The sequence below is a fragment of the Mytilus californianus genome, unplaced genomic scaffold, assembly GCF_021869535.1.
Source record: "Mytilus californianus isolate M0D057914Y unplaced genomic scaffold, xbMytCali1.0.p SCAF_7, whole genome shotgun sequence".
In the NCBI taxonomy this organism is placed as follows: Eukaryota; Metazoa; Mollusca; class Bivalvia; order Mytilida; family Mytilidae; genus Mytilus; species Mytilus californianus.
Window position 1 is genome coordinate 73912500 of NW_026262723.1, and position 13137 is coordinate 73925636.

Consider the following 13137-nt stretch of genomic DNA (forward strand, 5'->3'; position numbering starts at 1 on the left):
TTTCTGATGGGCTTCATTGGACCTTGACCTTAATAATTGTCATGGTTCATTGGTCAATGTTAAGTTTTAAAGGTTCGGTCTGTTTCTCAGATACAATTTGCAATGGTTCAGCTTTATTTGGTGTATAGAAAAGAAAAAATGTATGGTTTACAAATCTGTATAGCATGGTTCATTTCACCTTGACCTCATTTTCAGTGTTTGTTTGTGGTCAACGTTTAGTTTTCGAGGCTAAGTTTGTTTCTCCGATACTACAATCAAACTGTTAAATACATATGCTGTATGGAAATATTAGTTGTAAAGTTGTAAATGTCTGTCTGGCACTTTCTTTTGACATTGACTTCATTTGCGTGTTAGATCCAACATCGTTAACTTTTCGTGGTCAGGTCTATTTCACAGGTACTGTTTGCAATAGGTTTACTATATTTGATGTATGGAATGATTGTATAGTGTACATGTCTGTCTAGCAAAGTTCACCTGACCTTGACTTTATTTTCTTTGTTCTTTGGTCATTAGACATAGGCGGATCCAGGGGGGCCTGGGGGCCCGGGCCCCCCCCTTTTGTGGGAAAAATTTGGTTGATTATATAGGGAATCACTGAAGCATGACTGGAGCGGCCCCCCTTAGGTCAGTCAGTGGCCCCCCTTTCAAAAAGTTCTGGATTCGCCACTGTTAGAATTTCATGATGCAGTCCGTTTCTACGATACTGTTAATATTTGGTCAACGATATTTGGTGTACATTTCCGTCTGCCATGGTTCATCTAACCTTGACCTTATTGTGTTTTGGTCAATTTTTCAGAAATAATAAGCAATAGGTCAACTTTATAATTGTGTATGAACAATTGTGAGGTGCATATGTCTGTCTGACAGGTATCATCTTTCATTGACCGCATTTTCATGGTTCATTGGTCAAAGTTAAGTTTTCTTTGTTTGGTCCATTTCTCATATACTATAAGCAATAATCCGACTAGTGTGATTGTAAGGTGCATGTACATTATTGTCTGGCATGGCTTATCTGACCAAGACCTCATTTCATGGTTCTTTGGTCAATGTTTTCGTGGGTATAAGTATGTTTCTCGGATATTATAAGTAGTAGGGCAACTATATTTTTGGTGCATGGAATGATTATAAGGTGTCCATGTCTGTCTGACAGGCTTCACCTGACCTTGACTTTAAGACCAGTTGTGCATTTTACTCTCGTGTTTTAGAAAAGCGAAATTGTTATAAAAAATTACAAAACTTGTTGTAGTGCCCTTTTTGTTGTGGAAACATCGAGACAGGTGACAAGCATATTAATTTTTCTCATTAACTTATGTAAAAAAAAACATTTTCATAGTGCAAGCCTGTAGCCAAGATGTGTCCGAGGGAGGTATTTAGGAGTGATGACGCTTTGACTTTGATAGTCAAACTTAAATTGAATATCGTCTTTAATGGTATTATTTGTTTTTAGGGGGGTCGTCGGACCCCCTGGCTACGTACAGAATAGTATCCGACAAATTGTAACAGAAGAAAATGTGAATGTCCAGCAAAGTGGTCACAAACCTAACTTCTAATGACTGCAGATTAGCTGCTCATTATCCACTTGAAAACAGATATTGCACTTTTAGTTGTTGAAATTGTGAATTTGCCATGTAAGTTTTGAAATAAACAACCATCGTCCAAGCTCTTTTTTTTAAAGGAAAGGCAACTCACAATTCACATTTAAGAACTGGACATTCTTTCGAAAATGTCGCCATTAAAATGATTGAGGTCAACCAAAATTTTAATGACGGGTCTTAACTAACAAGTAACATATCCTTGTATAAGGTGGACTTGATGATGAAGATTAAAAATATTGCAAGCGTAAGAGACAATTCTTATGCAATTAGGCATGTAATGCCGTCTGCTGTCAATTGACGATCGGATTGGCTTCAACAATGGCAATCGCAGTCAACGCTTAAGGTGATAGATTAAATTTGAACTGTTATTGCATTAAAATAGGAATAGCAGTAATGTATTTGAAGAGTTGCCACTGTCAATTTTGGATTTGACGGTCGCAAATATCAATTTTACTGGCTCCGCTCGTCGCCAATTCCCAGGTGATGGATTACAAGTCTTCAAATACAGTACAGGTATTCAACAGTGTGGTATGTTTTGCCTCTTCCTGGAATTTTGAAATAACAAGACGTAAGCCAGTTTTTCAAGCCAAATCTTAGGCAGATGTTTATTGTTTTTTTTCAGTGTGTACATTATGGTGCTGTTTGGCATTCAGTGTGTCCCCCCAAAATCATACTACGTTTCAGGATCGTCTTGATGGGGGCAATTGTCAGAGGAGGAAGTGTCGGATCTTTGATAAAAGTACATTTCAGACCAGGTGCACACCCGCAATGGCCATTCATCGTAGCAATGCCGCTGCAATGTTGACCTTGAGTTCTATATTTTTCACACCATCCACCTGAAATAAAAAGAAAAGCAATATATACTGAATTTATTTATATTCCAAATTTGGTTGTTAAAGGAAAACAAATATATGCGCACAGCAAGTGTTTCTGGAATAACCGTCACCAAAAGTTTGGAATACCAAAATGTATAAAATATTTGAATAGAGTAGTCATACAGACAATTTATAAGATTATCAAACGTTCTGGTATAATTGAGACATCACGGGGTTATACCTAGGTGAAATTCCTTTTCGGAGCACCTGAGACATTAAGTTATATCCTCCCCTGTTTTTGAGTAGGTTCGTGAGTCTTGAGGTTTTATGTACAGTGTTTTGTAGACTGTTGTTTGTCTTTTCGTCGTTTTTCGGTTGTCGCGATTTTTTTCTTTGACCTTTTTTTATTCTTTTTAACTTCCACCTGTTTATTTTTGAAAATTACACGTTTCGTTCTTTTACAGTCGTTGATATTCATACCATATTCATGTTGCATATGGGCATTTGAATATACATATCCGTATTGAAGGCCTTACTTTGACCTATAATGGTTTACTTTTACAAATTTTGACTTGGATGGAGAGTTGTCTCATTGGCACTCATACCACACCATCTTATATCTATACATGAAACTTTATGCTGTTAAACTACTTGGTCTTTTTCAAACTTGACACACAGTCAGTATTTTAATGAATATTGATATTTGCAGGAATATTTACCTTGTACCATGCCAGCGAAAGGAAGAATGGCGGACTGTCTTTTTTTACTTGCTACCATAGGTCCTTCGTGATAGTAACAACACTCATCTGAGGCACACTCTGACGCATGCTTACATTGGACCTGAAACATCCAGCAAAATTCAGTTTTAGTTTCACTTAAACAAAATATTAACAATTCAAATTTTAATATTCACAGAATTATGAAGAAAATTGCAAAATTAAATTGAAAAACATCTTTAAATAAATCTTCCGATTACAGATCAATTTACGTCTGAAACAATAAAATGTCCAATCATCACAAAAATAAGACCATGTTTTAAGATTTATAATTGATTTGCTCTCTGATTTTACCTTTCCAAGCCTAGCATATAATGAATACTTTTTATCGGAGTTACCTCACAAGATATTCCAAGACGTAAAACAACGTGATAAAAGAACAGTCCGATGCAGTGCACGGCGTGTTTAAATATACACAATAAAGATTTTTGATTTTTGTGTTTTTAACGCCACTTTTAAGCACCGCTTTTTGGCTATTTCGTGGCGGCCAGTTTTTATTTGTGGAGGAAGCCCGGAGAAAACCACCGACCTTCGATAGGTAAACTGACAATCCTAGTCAATTAAGATTGGAGCCGAGTGCACCCGCACGAGCGGGGTTCGAACTCACAACCTCAATGTTGACTGGCTAGTGATTACAGTAGTAACTACTTAGACCACTCGGCCACCGAGGCCCCTACACAATAAAGAACTTGAGTATTGGATATAACTACCAAGTTAAAATAAACTCGCACAAACTTTTGTTGTCTTGAACTTACTTTTCTTTTCTTATTGTTCACTATTGGAGTACCCCGGCGCCTTTATCATTGTTCTCATGTGCGTTCACAAAAATTTCTAAGAAACTAATAACCATAAAGAAATATACTTTTATGTAGATGCATCTTGGAAAGACTGACTACAAGAAATCAGATGAAGGTCAAATAGTTCATCTTTCAATATATTTTCTTCACGAAATGTTACGTTTGAGTTCAGACCTTAGATACTAAGTCATTTACAGTCAAATAGAATAATAGGTTTGCATCTTTTTAAAGGACTAAGGGTATATTAGGCTGGAACAAAAAGTGATCAATCTTATCTACAATAAATGCTTCATTAACTTTGATTAGGTTTAAGGTCTGGGTTCAGATCTAAGATACTAAGTGACCTGTATTATTATTTAGAAACTTTTATCAAGTTAATATGTGGAAGAAGTGAACTTTGTTATCACAGATTTCCTATGTTGTAATGCCACCCACCCGCCACTCAACTACCGAGGCAAGTGGTTTCCTCTGTTATACCAGCCCTTCCTCATTCCAAAATCTAACAGGTGTTCGGACTTTTTTGTCGTTATGGCTGTAGATAACGGCTCGTTTTTGGTTTATAACTGTATAATGTTGAGTTATTTCGGATGAGTTATTTTTAACAGAGTTGTCCTTGTTCGAATATTTTCGTTACACTGTCCTTTGTGAGTAATATAGTACGTCTAACAAATTGGCAGCTATCCCACATGTATTTGGCTTTACTAAATGTCTGCATCGTTTACGGTCCTTATCCAGTAACCTTTGTCCTATTGTAGTACCTATTGTCTGATTAGTTTGAAAAATTGTCAATACAATTTGTCAATTTAAATTGTACAATAGGTATTGTCAGAGCTTAAACTAGTTAAAGTAAACAGTTTCAAAGTGAACGATTAAATTTGTTTACATGTATATATAGTTAGTTACACAACAATCGAAAAAAAGAAGATAAAACATTGGGATTGATAGCGAAATCAAGCTCACACTTATGCCTGTGTACTGTCAGCTGTACCTAGTGTCGCCTGTGGGAACATTCCCATTGTAAAGTTTATCAATGTATATTTTTAATTGTATATCTATACCAAATGTTATCTGCAGAGAAGAACGCTCCCTTTAAGGCTTTTTACTGTTCCAATTCTGAGGAAGCGACTGTTAACAAATCTCGGACATGATGACCGTCTTTCAAAAGTAACACGAAATATATCTGTAAGATCGTAGTTGAAACGTGTATAACGAAACAGTTGTGACTAAATACTCCCACTTTGTTCAGATTCTGAGATAAGACAGCATTGTCCAAATTCCATTACAGCCATGTTGCACTATTTCTGACTTACTTCACTTTCAAGTCAAGAATATCAAAGCCGTTGAAAATCACCACAAGACATAATGAACATACTGTATTTATTGCATGCTTTCACACTGAGCAGATTATACTAATGCCGTCGACGTTTTCCATACAAATATGTTGTTTTCAAATATAGAAAACAGAAAAAAATTTCCTAATGAATTTAATTTCAAAGGTTTTAGACTTTTCTCCGATTAAAGTCACAGTATATGAGACAAATCTAGTAGCGACAATGACATTGACTGTGCAAACTAAGTGTATTAAAACTTTATAGTTGTAGATAGTGAAAAAGGAAATCGTATATACTTGGCTTTCTGTCTGGCATATCCTACATTTTAATGATTGAAAGACCTGTTGTGACATTTTTTTTCTCGCGCATTTATTTGTTTCATAGTAACTATGAGTAATTTTCAAATATATCTGATCTTTGGCAAGCCGTTTTGCTATTTATTCTAACTTCAAGATACATGTATCTCATATAATCATGATAATATATAAGATATCTCATATAATATATAAAAGAGAAGCAAAAGATACCAAAGGAACATTCAAACTCATAAGTCGAAAATAAACTGACAACTATATAAGATATCTTATAAACAAGTCTAATTTGAAAACAACGTTCAAACCTATGATTGCGTTTATCTGACGAGAGTCACCCGAATTTGACTTGTTTTCAAGGTTCAGTTAGAAACGTGATTTTTTTTATGGTTAATAAGGTTTTTAGTAACCCTTGAGCAATACGTCATCAATGTTTGGTCTACACGGCATTTCCATCTGAACTTGACATTTTGTAATGGTTCAGATAGGTAAGTTTTTGCGTCTTGAACAGTCTCCAAGCTACACTGCGAAATAAATCAACTATATTCTCCAATATAATCAATGTAAAGTGTACATGTTTATGCCATCCAACCTTGACACATTTTCCATTGGTCAATGAGCCACGTTTAATTTTTAATTCCTGAATAGTATGCAGAATACGTCTCGGAATAGCAAGAAACGAAAAACAATCCAAACAACAAAAAACTAATTGGCAATGCCTGATTTATGTACAAAATAATAAACTAAAAATAAATATGATATACACCAACAAACGACAACAACTGAATTACAGTTTCTAGACTGTGGACAGGCACACACAGGATGTGGCGGGGTTCAACATGTCTGTGATCGCTCAACCCTCCCCTAACCAGGATCAACCAGGGACAGTGGTGTAACAGCACATCTTTGTTGAAAGCGAATTACATCTTATAAAGTAATCAAGTTCTCCAAGGCTAAAGTATCGACCAGTACACTTCAAATGGACCTAGCTTAAAGATGACATAAACACAGTCAGAGAAACGCATAATCTTGATCAAACGTCAAAATATAAGTAAACTGTTTCGACAGTGTGTAGGATGACGAGTACTCATACTGAATAATATATTTAGCAATCTATATTTCGTTATGTTTTATTTTTTCAAAAACTAAACAATGTTAGTACCGATGAAACAATATTTAAATTTAACTATATTGTTCAATTGATAACCACCAAGAATAAGTTTATTCAAAGGATCAATGTGTTTACAGAAGACATATCAAGATAACAAACAAAAAAGTATGGAATCGCACGAACTACAAAAGAAGCGAGTCCCGGATGCGTCGACAGGGTAAGAGTCTCCTTCAATGAATGCGAATCCGCACTCAAAATGTCACAATTGGGATTAGGACACAATAAATATTTTTTTACGGATTAGACGTCTTTTCTTGTATCTAAAGATCTAAGAATGCGAAAGCATGTCGCTAGTTAGTTGAGACACACACATATCGTATCCGTCAAGTAATTCGTGATGTGACCTTTACAATTAAATAATGTCGTTCTTGCTCATAAATCTGTTAGAGCAGTTTTTGTGTAAGGACCACATCCTTGCTAAAGAAGTCCTTATAGTTTTGACATGCACGAGCGTGACGTATTAATTGAGATATCTAAACGCATTTCGGAAAAAAATATACGTACATAGAAAAATATATCCATACCTTTAATGAAGAAACGATTGCAATAGAAATCCCGAAAAGTACAAATATTTCCTTCCACATTATGATTTTCTAAGTGTAACACCGACAGTACTAATTGAACCAAAAGTATGAAGTGACAATCTCACTATATTTCACTATTAAAGATTAGATACAGTAACAGATTCTTACATATCTGATTCTGATAAGCTTTTCTGTCATAACTAATTAGACCAGTTAAGGGTTAGGCACATTTGACGACGAATTCCTTGTAACAATCAAAACCATGATTTTTCTTCTAAAACTTAACATTTACATGTGGGATATTATGACAAAGCAAAGTTAAGATAATATAAATAGTTCTTGTCCATATACTTGCTTGATAAGTTTTTTGAGTAAAAATACACCGCTATTGTTAATTCATCATATAAATGAGAACATGCACTGACATATCGCTACAACTTATATACGTAGCTACCAAAGTCTGAAAACAAAGTGTGTGCGACTTCTCGAGAATGAAATGAATGAAAATATGGCAGATGGTAAGAAAATTGAAATTCTGTCATTTTTTTTGTAGATCCTTTTTCCAATTTACCTACTAATATTAGCGTGGATTCCAATATAAAAGATCATTATGTAAACACACTTTTTGGATTTCTAGTATCCATAGTTGCTGTTGTCTGTTCTATGGTCGGGTTGTTGTCTCTTTGACACATTCCCCATTTCCATTCTCAATTTTATTTCAAGTTCACTTTGATATATACTTCTATAATTTAATTTTGGATGTAACACGTCTTCTGATTGGCTGAAAGTGTTTTGTCTATCAGCTCATAGACATAATTCTGTCATCAACGTTTTTATCATGATTTACGCCTTTTTAGAATTAAATAATAAGAAATGACTGTAATATTTTTTCTGTCTATTCGAAATAACATAAAACATGTGGTGCACACTTTTAAGTAACCCGCTACGCGGGTTATTCAGTGTGCACCACATTTTTGATGTTATTTCTTCATAGACAGAAAAAATATTACAGTCATTCCTTAGATGTTACAGGAAATTTCTAAACTAAGGCAATTTGTAAAACCATGTCGTGCCAAGCACTATTTAAAAGGAAAACTTGAGAGTAATTTTGTAAAATGCATGAAAATTTTAAACAAAATTCAACAAATTGCTTGTTGAGTTTCAGGTAATTTGAAGAAAATGATACCACTGATTTACACGACCCCAAACACAATATCATGCGAAGAAAAAAGAAATGAATTAATGTTAAAACTTCTACGTCAGTTGGTCTTTTGTGGAGAGTTGTCATTGGCCATACCACATCCTCTAATTTTTATACAATGGTTCATCAAAATTAAGTTTATTCTTCAAATACCCACATGGAAAGTTTTAATTGGGTTTACAGTTTTAATGCATATATTAATAAGTACTTCACAGTATATGCTCACGCTGTATTCAGAGGGTCATTTTATGATCTTCTTCCCATAATGGTAAAAAAACAAATTATTCTTATGATAGAACACAGTTTTAAAAGTGCAGTCGTTGTGGCATTCGCTCTGCAAGAGCCATCATATTTGACCAGTTCAGACAGACTGCGCATTTATTCATATCTCACAGCCAAACTGATCCCACTCTCTAGCAAAGTATTCACTGCCTGTTGGGAGAAGTCCATTTTCCATAAACGTGTCAGCCCTTGGAATGGAAAATATTTTGAAAAAAATATATGACAGGTATTAACAGATCACCATTAAAAGCCAAGGTGGGTTGTGCTTCAAAGATAGGATTATATTCATCGTGACTGCCTCAGGAGATTCTTGGGTGTGGCAATGGTCTGGTACAACCTCTTGAATGCTACTACTAGGGTGGTTTTTAACGACCTTGACTGGCTGTTAAGCCCTCGAACGGTGGACTCGGTGTCCTGGGGCGTTTGGTGAGCATTGAAATATTTTTGTCGTCAAGTTGAACGGAAAGAAGGCGGCCATTTTGTTTTACGTATGTTGTTTCGGTTTCTTTACTATTTTTGTTTGAAGTAGTCTAGTCTTCCTACAGACGATTCTTTTCAGGGCCAGGTAGGTCAGCAGGGCAGCCCGCCAAACCACGATGATGAAGTACTGGTCGATGGGTCTAGGATGTAGTAATAATGATGACGCCCAGCGTTATCAGGACCACTGTCGTGAGACGGTGAAATGACAGTCCATTATCCAACACCACGGATACAGAGCCCTCGGACGTCACACGGCATAACACTCCCCAATCCACAATGTCCACAATGGGTTTTGGAGTGTATGCCGAAGCTGAAGTTTATACAGACTGCACAGCGTTGAATTGGTTTCTGTCATCAAAAGTAGTATGGCGTTGAGCAATCTATCAGCAGTCTAACATCGTAGTTTGCCGGTAATGTGAAGCTGACCAAGCACGTCCGTTCAGCTGTGGAAATGGCTAAAACGTGACTGTGTGATCTAATGAAAGAAATCCGTGCCCGTGTCAGCACTTATCATGAAAAATAATATGACAGGTATTAAAAGATCACCATAAAAGACTATGGTCGGTTGTGCTTCAAAGATAGGATTATCTTCATCTCGACTGCATCAGGGGATTCTTGAGTGTGACGATGGTCTGGTACAACCTCTTGAATGCTCTGAAACGCCAACAAGTAAACTTATCACACTAATGTAACTTTTAATATGTTAGGAACAACGAAAATATAAGTAAATTATCATTGGTGTGCTGTTTGTGAAAACCCGTGTTTTTCGAACGTGATAAAAAAAGTATTGACAGAGTTGAATGTGTGAAGGTTAGGTTTTCTTTACCGAATGTGGTTGTAGTGATAGTGGAGACCTGAGGTAATACCAATCATTGAATTTGCCGAGAAAAATCTATGCAAATATGCAACAGTTCCTTACATCCAAAACATGCAGGACATAACAAAGAATTGTCGAGTTCCTTGCTCGTGTCAATTTTAAATTTTACTTTTAAATATCAAAATTTTCAAGTTGCATGATGTTGAATTCAGTAATAATCTCAAAATATAATCTGCTTATCTTAATAATACTTTAATTGCTCAGTTTTTGTCAACATTTCATTCTGTGAAATGATTTCAGGCATTTTATAAACTGTCTTTCAATTTTTCCAGGCACGACGTAAAATGCCTGAACACAACTAGTCATTATATTTATTAAAAGCTTTAATCTCAGAGGCAGTTAGGAAAATGTCAAAACGTTCATGCATTTTACAAAATTACTAATTTAGAAAATGGGGGTAACATATATAAGATGCAATTATTGTCTGGAAAAAAGGAATATCAAATAATATCACATCATCAAGGACAGTGAAATTAAGAGGTCAGAATGTCGTATTTACTGTTCACCTGCACTTACCTTATCGCTTCTCATTTCTCAACAGTTACATAGCCTCTACCACATCGTATGACGTTTACATAACTCAATTGATACGTTACGTTTGTACATGTCAATCTATACTGACTTCGTTAATATGTGTATCTTTAAAATCTAAAGTCCGAATAGTCATATTATTTTTAATTTTACAGATTGCATCCTATTCCCGAATGCAACATTTTGACCGAGTTCGTTATTGCATGCATAACACGAAAAGTTTACCCTATCGAAGCAACCGGTCTCGCTCCTTTTGAAGTGCATGCGATTCTGTCAAGTTTTGTTTGTTGCCTTGATTTGTCTTAATCAATTGATGAGATGTGAATGCCGGTAAACTACTGTTGCCTTAATTCTGTTTATATCAATGCAATGTATGAAAATTCAATAATTTAATACATTCAAAATAGTTATGTCCAATGGGTTATTACGACGGTCATACCGATACGATGTGCCTATGCCTCAACTCCTTTAAGGGCATACGATACAGTTTCGATCCCACGGTGATTTTTCTTCAAAAATTTGCATACAGGCTATTTGTCACCTGGTCAATTCAAATATACAATAAAAAATATACCTTCATGTGCTAAATTTAAAGATAAATGGGGTCGAAATTTTAGACATTTACCTAAAACTTCAGATTCTTGGACATTTCTATCCTTTGGATAGACATCTTAACTTTCTTGTTTCAAAAGATAAACACATGCGGAATTTTGAAAAACGATTTGGAATATCTGCTTTACAAAAGTATCCTCTTAATTTGAATAACAATTATTTGGAAATAATTAATTTTTATTAAAATTTCAAGATTATAGAAAAAAACCAACATTTTTTTTGCTGTATATTTATCTAATTAAAAAAAAATCATCTATAATTTCTTTCTAAAATTGGAATAAATAATCTTCATATAGTATCAAGTCAAATGTCATTTTAAAGAAAAGGGGTTCATGTACTCGTTTTCAAGCTAATGATTAAAATCACTCGAAAAATGCATCTTTTCATGATATGTGGCAGTTTGATGTCGGTCCTTTGGAGTTCATACGATTCCTTTAGTTTATTGTTGTTTTGTTTTTATCTTCATTTGTATTTTCTTAGTGGACATGCAAAATTTGAATATCAATAAACTACTGATAGCTCTAACAAGTTCTTAAAAAGTTGAACAAAGCATGTATGGGTCGACATTATGAAATTCAGCATACTTACCAGGACTAACTGTAGTAGTGCATATTCAGCGAATGAAGTCAATCGTCAACAAAATGACACTGTCTTAGATTGCCAAGGTCAGTGGCAATTATTTCATAAATATGCAGCTCAAGAACACGTTAATGTGATATAAATATATGAAGTCTGCTTTAAATTACTATAGACCTACAAGTCGAGCTAGATTTTTAACTTGCTAGTTCACAGGGTAACAATACATAGGGAGCCTACTACATTTGAGACTTTAAACATAACATATTCAGATTCGTCCATTTCTGTATGAGGAATACGAGATTCCGAACGCATACCACAGCTTGTCAAACGTACTGACATATGGTTAAGTTAATGTTTGGCGGCAACTACTGCGCTGCAGGTAATGAACTATAACATTTGAAACTTCCATTGAAATTAAAACCATCTACCAGTATGTGTATTTAAAACTTTAACAAGCAATTAAGTCCAAATTTACCAACTTGTATAGGAAGCATACAAGGTTTTTATGAGATTTGTCAAACTCAAGAAAAAGTGTTAATATTTCGAATTGACAAGATAAATGAAAAAAACTCTTATGTTCATTGTTTTCTGTTCTTTCTTTTTTTGTGTACATGTGGTGTCAAGTTGGCAAAGCTTGGGTTTTCATTTCTAATATTCCTTCCTGAGCTCCTTTTAAAGCCTTCTAACAGCAATGCATCTTTCTTCCAGATATATTTTATTAGAAATATTGAATAACTTTGTGTTGATAAAATTTGAAATATCTAATATTTGTGTGATTTATAGAGAGAGGGTTTCTGCGTCTATTTAAAATAGTAACTTTATGATCAGACCACATATACGGAAACAACAAATAGAATGTGTGTGGGTAGGTTTATTATTGCAAAAGTTCGTGAATGTTTATCAGAAATTTGAACTTTGAGGTGCGTTTTGATCCGTATATTTGTTCACGTAATTGCATTCTGTCTACTATATATAGGAAACATTTCCATTTACTAGTAGTTGGATCCCATCCAAGTTGTTGAAGTATTCAATAATGTTGAAGGAAGCACTTTTACTGTTCGTAGTTTCATTTGCAATCGTTTCATCAGCAAAGGTATTGTTTTTAATTTATCTCAAAAAGAAATATCGACTATCATCAGTGGAACTTTAGAAATGATTAACCAAACATTTGTGTACTTGGATAAGTGAATTCGATGCAACCTATATGTTTTTCAAATAGTGTTTTTCTTTTCAATAATGCGCGAAACCAAAGTAT